Source organism: Zootermopsis nevadensis, unplaced genomic scaffold (assembly GCF_977971745.1).
Source record: "Zootermopsis nevadensis isolate Lab colony 2312 unplaced genomic scaffold, Znev_1.0 Znev_ptg000016l, whole genome shotgun sequence".
In the NCBI taxonomy this organism is placed as follows: Eukaryota; Metazoa; Arthropoda; class Insecta; order Blattodea; family Termopsidae; genus Zootermopsis; species Zootermopsis nevadensis.
The window spans coordinates 3,862,129-3,874,733 of record NW_028259148.1 but is presented as its reverse complement, the minus strand read 5'-3'; the positions used below and the strand labels follow the sequence as shown (position 1 = coordinate 3,874,733).

The 12,605-nt window shown below is 37.9% G+C and overlaps 1 protein-coding gene across 1 annotated transcript in view; it reads right to left on the bottom strand.

Moving 5' to 3' along the window:
• The window catches only part of LOC147873712 (uncharacterized), a 102,702-nt gene that overhangs the window by 15,499 nt on the left and 74,598 nt on the right, over positions 1–12,605 (bottom strand). The window lies entirely within an intron of this gene.

Here is a 12,605-nt window from a genome sequence, read left to right as displayed (position 1 = left end):
TGCCGAGGGACGGATACCAACTAAGAATTGACTGAAATTACGACTTTGAGAACAGGGTGCAAAAATCTGGACAGCAACAAAGAAGAAATAAGTGGCGAGCTCTTGTGGATACGTTAAAGAACCTTCAGGTTCCATGACGGCTGGACACTTCTTGGCCAGATGAACTACTATCAGCTTTTAAAGACAATCGCGATGATAAACACATAAAAACATTTTGGTTGGAAAGCCTGGATGGAGGGGACTACTTTAAATACCTAGGCTTAGTAGATAAGATAATATTAAAAAGGATATTAAGAAAAATTTAGTTTGGAAATACAGGACGGGATTTATCTGGCTCAGGATAGGGAGTATGGTAATGAGTCTTCTGATTCCATCAAATGATAGAATGTCTCGACTAGCTGAGTATACTAGTATTTTTACAGAATAACTCTGCTCCATGCAGGTAGCTTCCAGATACAATAATTTTGGTCAGTTTCTTTTTTCAGGGGCAAATATTTTGTCTGTATCCCCCAATCAGTAAAATGTTTCCTTTGCACCGACTGAAAGTACCTACTGAATTTCCCACGTCACGTACACCATCATTTATAAGACGTTAAACTTATATTCTGGAATTTGATCCTCACAGACTAGCTTGCAGAAACCCTGACGTCAATAAACACACAGCAAAGTTCTGGCCCGTGAATTATTCCAGAATATTAATAGTTTTGAATCGAGACAGGGTTATCAGAACACCCCGCAACGCATCAGAGACAATTCGGACACAGGATTCCACGTTTTCCCGAAGTTACAACGTCGGAAGTTGCTGGGGCCGGCATGTTCCGGGTGGGGAGGGGTGCAGGGAGGGTTCTCCAGCGCTCAAATGGGTCGATATGTGCAACTTCGAACCCCAGTGTGTCCCCCCAAGTTGTGGGCGCAGCCCCTGGATCAAGCACTTACAAGTACCACATGGTACCTCCAAAAAACGTAGTAGTTCTGACTGTTATTTCACAGACGAAACATGAATGCTACACTGCATTTATAGTAATTTTTAAAACTTGGCTTAAAATTTCAAGTTTATACGCAATTTCTTTTAACTGTCTGTGACTCCCACTTGATTTTTGCGAGTCATTTAAAACATTATGCTGTGTCATATCGTTATGTCTTTGTAAGTTATTAACAGAGTAGCCATCATATACACACTTTTTGGTGTAAGATGCACATATCAACCAATTTAAGAACTATAAAAACGACTCTGAACGTTTCTGCCTAAACCAATGCCAACGTTTTGGCCAACGATACGTCACAAAACATCAAATATAAGTTTGTGTCCACATAATTTAAATATCTGCTTTAAAAATAAGCATTTCCTACATGTGCATAAACAGTAATTCAGTCTAATTTGCCTTAAAATGAACCAAATGCAGTGACATGCAAGTGTATTAACAAATGTAAATATATCTCTTCAGTGCAGAGTTGTTCTTTTAAATCGATCAGGTACTTTGAAATTCTTACTTAAGAGCCAAAGGACAGAATAATTGACATGAAACTAATATGACGTCTTCGAAATTATTTTCTAAAGGAACATAAAAGTCAGAACTAAAATATAACTTTCAATGTATTTTTATGAATTTGTAACATTCGTCAAGATATTAACATAAATTTTAAACTAATATTAAAGTCATGCAATGTTATCTTTTGCAAAAACAAGAAAATGTTCAAGATTTTGTACATATTTTTCGATCGAGTGTTCAGCATTTTACATTCCAGAAAATACATAATATTATATAGTGATATTCTTACAAAATATCATGAGGTTCTGTACTTCGCTCTTTACAGTTTTAACACACCTTGGCTCAGTCTCCATCACGTCATCAGACAAGGAGGATAATTTGTTCCTCTAAGACAGAAGACGACATTAAGTAAATAAAGACGGTAATGTGAGTTAATCGCACGTACAATTAAAAATTCATAAAACAAAATTAAAATGTTAAGAAATTTTCACTATTTCAGACACAGAAAAGTTTATTTTTTTCCCTTTCATTTAGAAAACGCTTAAATTTTGGACGTGTGTCGTTTTTCCCGCAAAAATCCATCAGTTAAGTCCCTCCGTTGGAAAGACATTTCGTTACCTACGCTGCCAGAGCGACACGACTCATAGCCGAGCATTATACTGACTGGCCACGACACTCTGACGCGACAGACCGTCAGTAATTCTGCGGCCCTATTTCCTTTTCAGCATCGAGATGTCAGTTTCCGGATTTTCCATGCCATTTCATTAACAATATGTGACACGCTTTATTAAGTATGTGTGTGTATGGGAGTGTTTTATGGATATGTAAATCTGCAGAACACCGAGAAACACAAAGCTATCAGACGGTCGCCGAGCATCGCGACATTCACAATATCGTCGCCTAACCAGCGAAGAGGCAACTGACATCCCGACGCCGACACACGACGTCTTGTCTGACGACGACAATCAACAGAACGCAATGAGAATTTCTCGAACAGAATAAATAAAAAATACCTTATTGGACCAACGTAAGATACCATTATTAAGTCCACATTGCACCACACGTTCGATAATGTTATTGTGGATTACGTCCAGTCGCTTTCGTGATTTTACTCAAGTAATCGTATGTCAAACAAGATGCATTCTTACCTGTACAGAATGAGAATAAACTGTATCTATCCATGTTACAGAGTCCTCCAGAAACTGATAGTCACTCAGCTAGTCTAAGTTTCGTGACAGTGTTCACAGCCAATGGACACAATATGGAACCAGTTCAATGCAATTAACGTAATAAAATCCTATCTATTTTAACATTATACTCTCTTCCAATGCATATGTCTCCCAAGAAATCTCCTCCCGCAAGTTTCCATAGTGAACGCCAAAAAATATTACAATAAATACAAATACAAATAATAACTTGCAAGGAAATTAGTAAAATTTAAAAAAAAACGAATCCTAAAATTATGGGTTTGTTACTAACTAGCTACCCTGACAAGGCAGTATCATAATTTCTGATCGATATCGTACTTATCATGTGGATATTATTATACTGAACGTATTCTATTTTTCAATCCAAACAGTTTTAACAAAGCGAAACACACTGGGGCACGTTCAAGTTAAATGCAATGTTTTGTAAACAATATACAGCATATTTTCAATTGAAATCGGACACAAATTAGGCACATTAAAAATAATGAATAACAAAATATTTCATGCAACGGAATAAAGAGGTATTACTCAGACATAAAAATCAGCTTCGACATAACGGACATCTTTGATAGCCTACGAAGTCTGAGCACAATTTAAACTGTCATCTCGGGCGAAAAATTCACATAGTGTGTGCCCAATACTAGGGGCACGCGCGTCCCTTCTCACTTTTAATTTCCTTTATTCTGGTCCTCGTATAATTGATCTCCGTCCTTCGTAATGAGATCAACACAACAGCAAATTTCGTGCTTCGCCTGCCAGGGTAATACGCAACCACACACACACATGCGTCTGTATGTACAAACGTTACCGCATTAATAAATACTCTAGGTTACTCAAGTACGCTAGAACAGTGCCCCTGTGAACTACCCTCACTCATGCTTTCCAGTGAAGAGTGTGTCCTCGGCAACTGTGATACTTTATGTGGAAGAAGGACACTGCACGAAATGATATTTGTATCCTTAGTAAGTTCACCATAGAGCAGAGTCCTTGACAAACTGACGTTCGTTCAGCTAGTAAAGATATTCCTCATCTTTAGTGAAACAAAAAGGTTCAATGCCCTGTTAAAAAGATACATCTACCAGCCTCTACCGTCAACAAAACAAATCCAGTTAAAACAGTATGAATTATTTTGTGTCCATTTTAATATTATCCTCCCATCTACGCCTAGGTCTCCCGAGTTGTGTCTTTCCTCGAGACTTCTCAATCAAAATTTTATATTCATTAACATTATTACATTTTTAAATCAAATATGGCGTTCTTCTGCAGCTGTCGTCCATATTTATTTGTACTGTCATATGATGCCCTGATTATTTTTTTACATTTATTTAACAATGCTGTACCGATGGCAATAATCGAGTAGCGTCGGATAAAGTCAGATAAAGCGACTCTGCAGGTGGTTCGTTAAGACGACATTCTGTTTCCGTTTGTAACGAATATCAATGTGTGTCTGATGAAGACAGTTCTTCAGAACTTGACAGTCTCTCAGCTAGTAATCAAAATTTATTTTATTTTATTTTATGGTTTCCGAAAACTTGTTTCCGCGTTAAGAAATGTCCGCCACTGACCGCTATCCTATTACACATTAAATTAATCCATATTTTCACAACCATTTCTTTAAGATTTTTTTTAATATTATCTTCCCATTAAAATACAGATATCTTCCAAATGGTTTCCTCCCTTTCGGTTTCACGGTCACTATTTTGTTTGAATTTCTGTCGGGAGGATGTGATGGGCAGAGTTGTAGCACGCATGGCAAAGACGTCAAGTTTACACAAATAAATCTTGAAGAAGATAGGATTTATCAGTCACTGAATTCAGATTAGTGTCCGTGTCTGGTGAAAATGGTAAAACATCGTGTTCCAAAAAAGGAACGTAATTTGACAATTGATCTAGAAGAGGATAACTGATATTTAATGGACATCTGACAAAGGATTGCATTTAGAATATTACATTTGAATTTATATCGATTATACACCTGAAGATGGTTCATTGAAAACCGAAACATGTCGTGAAAAAGATGATGCTCTAATTGTAAATCGAACATTTAGATAGAAAGAGCATCATTTTAATATATTCTAAATATTTTAAATATTAAATGTTATTTGTAGTAATAATATTTTAATATTTAATAAAATATTTTATTGTGATTAGACGGTTAAAATTAAACAATTGTAATTTGACTAGTTGAGTGACAATTAATTTCTCAAATAGGACTGGGATCATTAAGTTAGTTTCTTTCAACTCTACCATGCGTGCTACATGTCCGCCTGTCTGATGTTACTCACGTCCAACCCAACACAATATCCAAGATTAACAACGTCTTTTTTTAAAACATTTTATAACGCGTTAGCTGTAAACAGTACGCAATTTCTCGTCTCCCGTATAATCCCCCAAGCTGGAGGAATGACGTCATGTACAGGACGGAATGAATCACAGAAATTAAAATGTAGTTAATTTTTTTTTTTTTAGGTTACAGCCCAATAATTACACAGAAGTGAACAGCTTCGTACGCCTGAAACTGTTACGCCAACTATTATATGCAGTCCCTGCTCATTATTTTTTCTCGTATTCGCTTTGACACTAAAGCTTCACAAGTGACAACAAAAGACTAACAGATACATAGACCCACTCCTTTGTATCTCTTTCAACGTACAGAGCTCCTAATTTTACGATTCAACTATCTGGTTGTAAATAATTAGCGAGCACGTGTAAATGACGTACTATAAAGACAATGTCATATTAAAGTGAAAACAACTTATATCCATTCCGAAAAACAAGTGACTGAAACGAAATTGTACAAAAAGTGCGTAAGTAAAGATACACAACACTGATGTTCTGGATAACATTTCTACAATCCTGTTACAGTCCTCTTCATGTTACATGTTTCAAAGAGACGTCTCCGCGTGTTTTGTGTTATACTATATTGCATTACGCCACGGTGGTCTAGCGGTTAGAACGCTGGCCTTGTAATCCTGGGGTCTCGGGTTCGATTCCCGGCGATGCCCCAATTTATAACTTGTGTTGGGCAAGGCCGTGGTCTAGGCAACACGGAGTTTTCCTCCGGGGGCTTCTTCCCCGGTTTCTCCGTGGCATCCCAACAATTACTCCATTCACACACAGAAGAAGGCAATGGCAAACCACTTCTGGATCATCTGCCAAGAACGTATATGAACAGATCCTAGTCCGAGAAAAGGATGGAAGGATCCTGTTCATATGGACCTGTCGTCAGACAGAACACTAAATAAAAATAAATATTGCATTAAATTAGACTTTCTTAACCCCCAAAAATACATTCACCCTGAAGACGGCAACTATAATGTCTATCGAAACGTTTGAGAACGTACAACATTCGACGTCGAATGTTTCCGAAAGCCGCTGTTACCTATTCGGAGAACTCCAGCCACGAAATTCTTAATACAAGAGTGAAACACGTTTATAATCATTTAGTTGAACTCCACGACCCCACGCAAGGCATCCTCACGACCACGGCGCTAATGCAATACGAAGAGTCGGTAGAGTGAACTGGAGGTGGGCGGGATTCATTAACGGAGACCATCACCCAAACCGTGATTTAGGCAGACGACTCTGAGGGCGCCAATAATGTCAATGCAGTTTCGAGAGGGTTATCCAAGTACGTGGGCGTCTGCCCTCATTTGCTATCTGACCGACTGTAATCTTAGGCCCGGGAATCGGGTTGCTTGCGCAGGGGACCTTGGCGTGACCTTGCTCATCATCTCAATAGGAACTACATAACCCCACAAACTGACACAGTATAATTACCAACGTAATAAACTGAAACGCCCTCAGATCATATTTTCCTCCTTCAATACGCTGCTCAGACTGCAGAAGATATACAGTTTATCCAAAAGTATCGCGACCCAAAGTTTAAAAGGTATTTTTTTTTTTGTGTGATAGGGAAATTTAAATTTACAGTACCCAGTTGGCAACAACAATCCAGTTAGTATATGTAAAAGCATTGTAATTGAGTAGAGTCACTTTCAGAGACGAAGTATTGTAATAAGGCACATGACGAAACACCACGGTGGTCTAGCGGTTAGAACGCTGGCCTTGTAATCCTGGGGTCTCGGGTTCGATTCCCGGCGGTGCCCGAATTTATAATTTGTGTTGGGCAAGGCCGTGGTCTAGGCAACACGGAGTTTTCCTCCGTGCCATCCCAACAATTACTCCATTCACACACAGAAGAAGGCAATGGCAAACCACTTCTGGATCATCTGCCAAGAACGTATATGAACAGGTCCCAGTCCGAGAAAAGGATGGAAGGATCCTGTTCATATGGACCTGTCGTCACACAGAACACTAAATAATAATAAGATGAGGTGGTCTAGCGGTTAGAACGCTGGCCTTGTAATCCTGGGGTCTCGGGTTCGATTCCCGGCGGTGCCCGAATTTATAACTTGTGTTGGGCGAGGCCGTGGGCTAGGCATCACGGAGTTTTCCTCCGGGGGCTTCCCCGGTTTCTCCGTGGCATCCCATTCACACACAGAAGAAGGCAATGGCAAACCACTTCTGGATCATCTACCAAGAACGTATATGAACAGGTCCCAGTCCGGGAAAAGGATGGAAGGATCCTGTTCATATGGACCTGTCGTCAGACAGAACACTAAATAATAATAACATGACGAAACAACAACAAAGTCGCCAGTTCGAACAGAGGCCGATGTTTTCAGGTAAGAGTGTATGACAGTAGTTGTGCGGGACTCCTTGGCATAAATTCGAAGATACCTATTATTCATCTTATGAGGAGGAGGGGGGGCTGTTTGAGTTACTGAGGGAAATTCTGAATATCTCGTTCGTGTTCTGCCCTGAGGATACCCGTGAATAGCCTAAAGAAATGCGCTGACACACAGTTATTCCCTATTCCAATAAAGAGATACATGGCTTCTCTCTGATTATGACAGCACACCGTACGTGTAACACATTACGGTAATTAAGTGATTCCGAGAATCTGATTGTGTAAATACGTAACTTGGCCATGGATGGTAAAAAAATGTTATCCAGATGGCAAAGTGGTGATCGCGTCTTTTGTGCATGACAGAGTCTATAATTTATAGCTTTGATCCTCAGGAAATTTGCAGTGTGAATAAGTAAACAAGCGAGCTGGGATAACTCACTAAATTAGTCGACTACGGAGTGAGCAACTGGGGGGGAGGGGGTGACGTGGTTGGTTCTCGGGAGAAACAGAGATATTTCCTTCGTCACCAAGCTCAAAAAAGCTGAGTCATACCCAGCATCCCAACTGAGGGTACCAGCAGCTCATTACCCATGGGCAAATTTTTCCGAAATGAGAAGCTGGACACTCACCTCAATCTACAGCCGAGGTTAGAAATATGTAAAGATAAAACTCCGCTCTTTTCAGATGACGTGATGCGTAAATAATGGGAAATTCTTTTTCGACTACGAAAAAGTTGTAGATCGTTCGTTGCTCTCGTGTTTCTGTCCTATATACATGATATAAAGTGTTAAAAAGATGAACGCATTTATCTGCTGGATTATTGTTTTACGCTATAACATACAAGGTGCAACAAAGTGAAATACATAATGAATTTCATATTCAGTCGGGAAAAAAACTCATATGGATGAATGCATATACAAATTTGCGATGCAAAAAAAATATCAGTAATTCTTGAATGTAACGAAGTGTGACATACCACAAGCTTGAAACAGCTGCCGATATATTTTTTTTATTTTTTAAGTAATAAATTTCGTTTATCCATTAATATACTTCGGACCATCACTCCGGAATCAATTAATAACATCTCGTATGACTGCCAGGCTACATTAACAGCTCAACACCAACTTTAGCAATAAAATTGCTATAACTTTTAAACCTAACAGGTCTTTTTATTAGCGTAACAGATTTGTATTTAGAACACACGTTATTCGAATCCCGATAGACATGATAATTTGTTTTCTCAGCCACTATCGACTAAGTGAGGTTTTTAAATATATTAAACCGTTTCTGTGCGAATTCCTACCGATTTATGCATTTTATAACTCGACGATTTTCCAATGTAGACATATTATTATTATTATTATTATTAGTGTTCTGTCTGACGACAGGTCCATATGAACGGGATCCTTCATCCTTTTCTCGGACTGGGACCTGTTCATATACGTTCTTGGCAGATGATCCAGAAGTGGTTTGCCATTGCCTTCTTCTGTGTGTGTGAATGGAGTAATTGTTGGGATGCCACGGAGAAACCGGGGAGCCCCCGGAGGAAAACTCCGTGATACCTAGACCACGGCCTTGCCCAACACAAGTTATAAATCTGAGCACCACCGGGAATTGAACCCGGGACCCCAGGATTACAAGGCTAGTGTTCTGACCACTAGACCACCGTGGCGGTTGTAGGCATATACAAAATCTAATTAAAAAAAAAAACTAACATAACTTTGTAGAACAACAGAACTAAGTTATGCCCGTTCCATATCCGATACAGTATAATCTGACGCACAAGCGTTGAATATACGTTAGCCAATTAAATAGAAAATGTTTGTGTAAACAGCCTCTGACTTAGTATCTCGATGTGTTTGCTTGCTAGTGTCATCCGTCCTTCCCCGTCCGCGCCAGTTAGAAATGGTGTTCACATGTCTCCTCGTCTGGGAGTGCGAAGGGTGATAATGATCGATTAGTCGGACTCATGACGCCGTTACGTTCAGCGACAGGATAATTGCATTTAAACTTTGATGCGTCTGATGCCTGTATGTGTTAATCATACCCCAGTTGAGAGGATTTCGATTCACCACACACGTTTGGATGTGATTGACCGCCTCTTGATCCACGTGTGCGGGGAAAAAACATCAGAATTTTCCATTTCAAACTATAAAAAAAAAAAAATCAGAACGACTTGTGCTAATCGTTAGTTCTCTTGTGCAAAGAACTCTCCCGAACAATTGTCATCATGATCCATTTTTTAAGTTTCTCTAGATCGATTCAGGTAAAATATCTGGATAATATATTATTTGAGGTTTTCACGGCTGAAGGATGATTATTTAATTCTTATGGGTTTTGACGTCGTGTATACTCGTCCGTAGATGCCAGCGTTTCGGATAAATATACTGTCTCCATCTTCAGGGCTCAAGTCTTCTGTAAATTTTAAGTAAAACTCAGCATGCAACGATGACATCGGAATGTATCCGCCTTCGCACGTGCAACAATTTCCCAAAATACTAATTTTAATGTCGAACCCAATTGTTCCAAAAAATGGGCCTGTGTAATCATTAATGAGTGTGACTACCTGTTTCAGAGAGTCGCCATTCTGAGTAAATTTATTTCGAAGTCGAATTCATATTTAATTACTGGGACACAAACGCAACATGAAGACAGTCTGACATGCCATTTCATCAATCCACTGTTGCATGAATATCAGACAGACAGACAGACTCAGAGACAGCTGTATCACACATTACGTTATCATCAGGTCCCTTTTACCTGTGTCAGTCTCACGCCTTGTAACATTTGAACCAGTAAATTCATCTTAATATATCTTAGTATGATCATCATATCAGAAGAGAATACTACAACACTCTACCCCATAATACCAACATGGCGGCCGAACGAATATTCGAGTTGCGAGCGACACAAGTGCCAATTAATATGAGGTCCAACAGGGTTTCTTGCTCAATGAAGTACGTAAAACAGGTAAAATTTGTTGAAGCTAGTATAATTAATTCCCGTGGTGTTTTTGTAACAGCGACATATTGAACACCGATAATATCTATTATTATCTTGTAATGGTCAAGTGTTGGTAGGTGGTTTGGTTGGTTGGTGATAATTTGTTGTTGAGAGATTTTGCGCATTACAGAATAATATTTATGATTATCAATTACGACGGATAATTCAACTAGTTACATTATAATATATTGCATCAAATATCTAATAGCTTTTAAAATATTTTAAATTGATAAAAACCTGAAGACGACGGTATTACCCGTCGAAACATGTCGTTTTAATAAAAGCGCTAAAAAATATAATGTAAAATCGTATTTACGATTAAGAGCGCTAATATAATATTTTACACAATAAAATGTTTTAATATTATATAATTTTTACAACACCAATAAACTTCAAACGTTTGTGTATAGACTGTACAAAATAAATATAGTTACATTATATTACTGAATATGATTCGACTTTTGTAATCCTCATTTAAACTCGCTCTTAATACCACGGCGTTTACTGTTCTCTGGTTTACGCACGCAGAGAGAGAGAGAGAGACACACACACACGCCGTTAACTTTCTAAAGTAAAACAACTTTCAGAATATTCAACAACCCGACAGCTTTAAACTTTCAACGATATCGAATTTTACAGTGAGTCAATACTGAACTTTAAATTCGTAAGAATGATAAGTACGTCACGCGAAGTGACGTAGACCACTAATTTCACCAACTACATTACATCCTCACTATGCATCTCCTTACTCTGTACCGAATTCTTCAAAGACGTTAATACAAATATAAAAAATTCTGTCTGAATCTGCCTTTTGACAGGAATTCACGTACTTGCAGTTTTAATGTTTCAAATGTAATTTATCTTCTGGGTTGTTGCGCCATGCAGTCTGGTAGAAATTTACCGACGTTTCAGAGGTCCTTGCTGCCTCCGTAATCAGAGCGATGAGCGCAGTATTGAAGAGGAACAAACAAATATCACTAACTTGTGACCTCTGAAACGTCGGTAAACTTCTACCAGACTATAGACTTCGCAACACCCCAGAAGACAGCCATCTTTAGACTCATCTCCGTGAAAACATAAAATCCTTCTATTTTGTTGATTTAATTAAACTCATAAGCAATGATATTGAATTTCGGAAGTGTTTTATGTAATATAATTAATAAGATGGTAAAGTTGCGTCATATTGTGATATAATAAGTATATATTAAATCTTGTCCGTCTAATCACAATAATTCTTATTAAATATTAAAATATTACAATAATTAACATTTTAAAATATTTAAAATATTAAATGATGTTCTTTATCGAAATATTCGATTTACATTAGACCATCATTTTTCATGTTTCACGACATGTTTCAGTTCCTAAAAGAACCATCCTCAGGTGTATATAATTATATAAAGCTTCAAAACGATAAATAATTTAAATACAATTTTCATACATTATGCTAGCGTACATTTTTATCAGATTTTTTACCAGTTGTCAAATGATGTTCTTTTTCAGATTTTTATTCCATTTTTAATATAACACATAATATAATTAATGTGATTCTTTACATCATGAAACGAAGCGAATATTTGAACTATGCTTATGATACCGCTAACCACTTTTTTATGACCCACTGACTTATACATAGAATGCTTAATCATGTGAGATATTGGTTTCTTGATCGCCAAGTCAAACCCCACAAATAATTCTGTACGCTGAAAGCTTTCATGGTAGGATAAGTTGTGGTTTCACAACATTGGAAAGCCATTTCTGGAACCTGTAGACATACTTTTCCCCTAAATAACAATTTCAGTTCCTCCTGGGAAGATAACTCTCATTTCTTGGAAAATATTACAGAAAACTGCATACCAAAAGCTTCATAATTACTACTTTTCATCAAACAATATTAGAGATACGAAATCAAGCAAAATAGCTTAGATTACGTACGCAGCACAGGCGAAGGAGACGATACATAATTTTTGTCATTAATCTGGGTATAAGCGCTTGTACTGGATGCATTTCGCTCTGGAAATGGACCTTCGGTTTCCACAGAAGGCTGGTAATTTCAAAATCACTGTGAATCATGAAGTTAGTAGCTACTGGCACATTAAATGTTTTAGATTAATGACTCTAGCATGTACGGTCATTTTATCGGCTATATTTAAAGCTTAATTCACGTCCTATTGTAATTACCTAATAACTTAGTATGAAATTACAGATGAA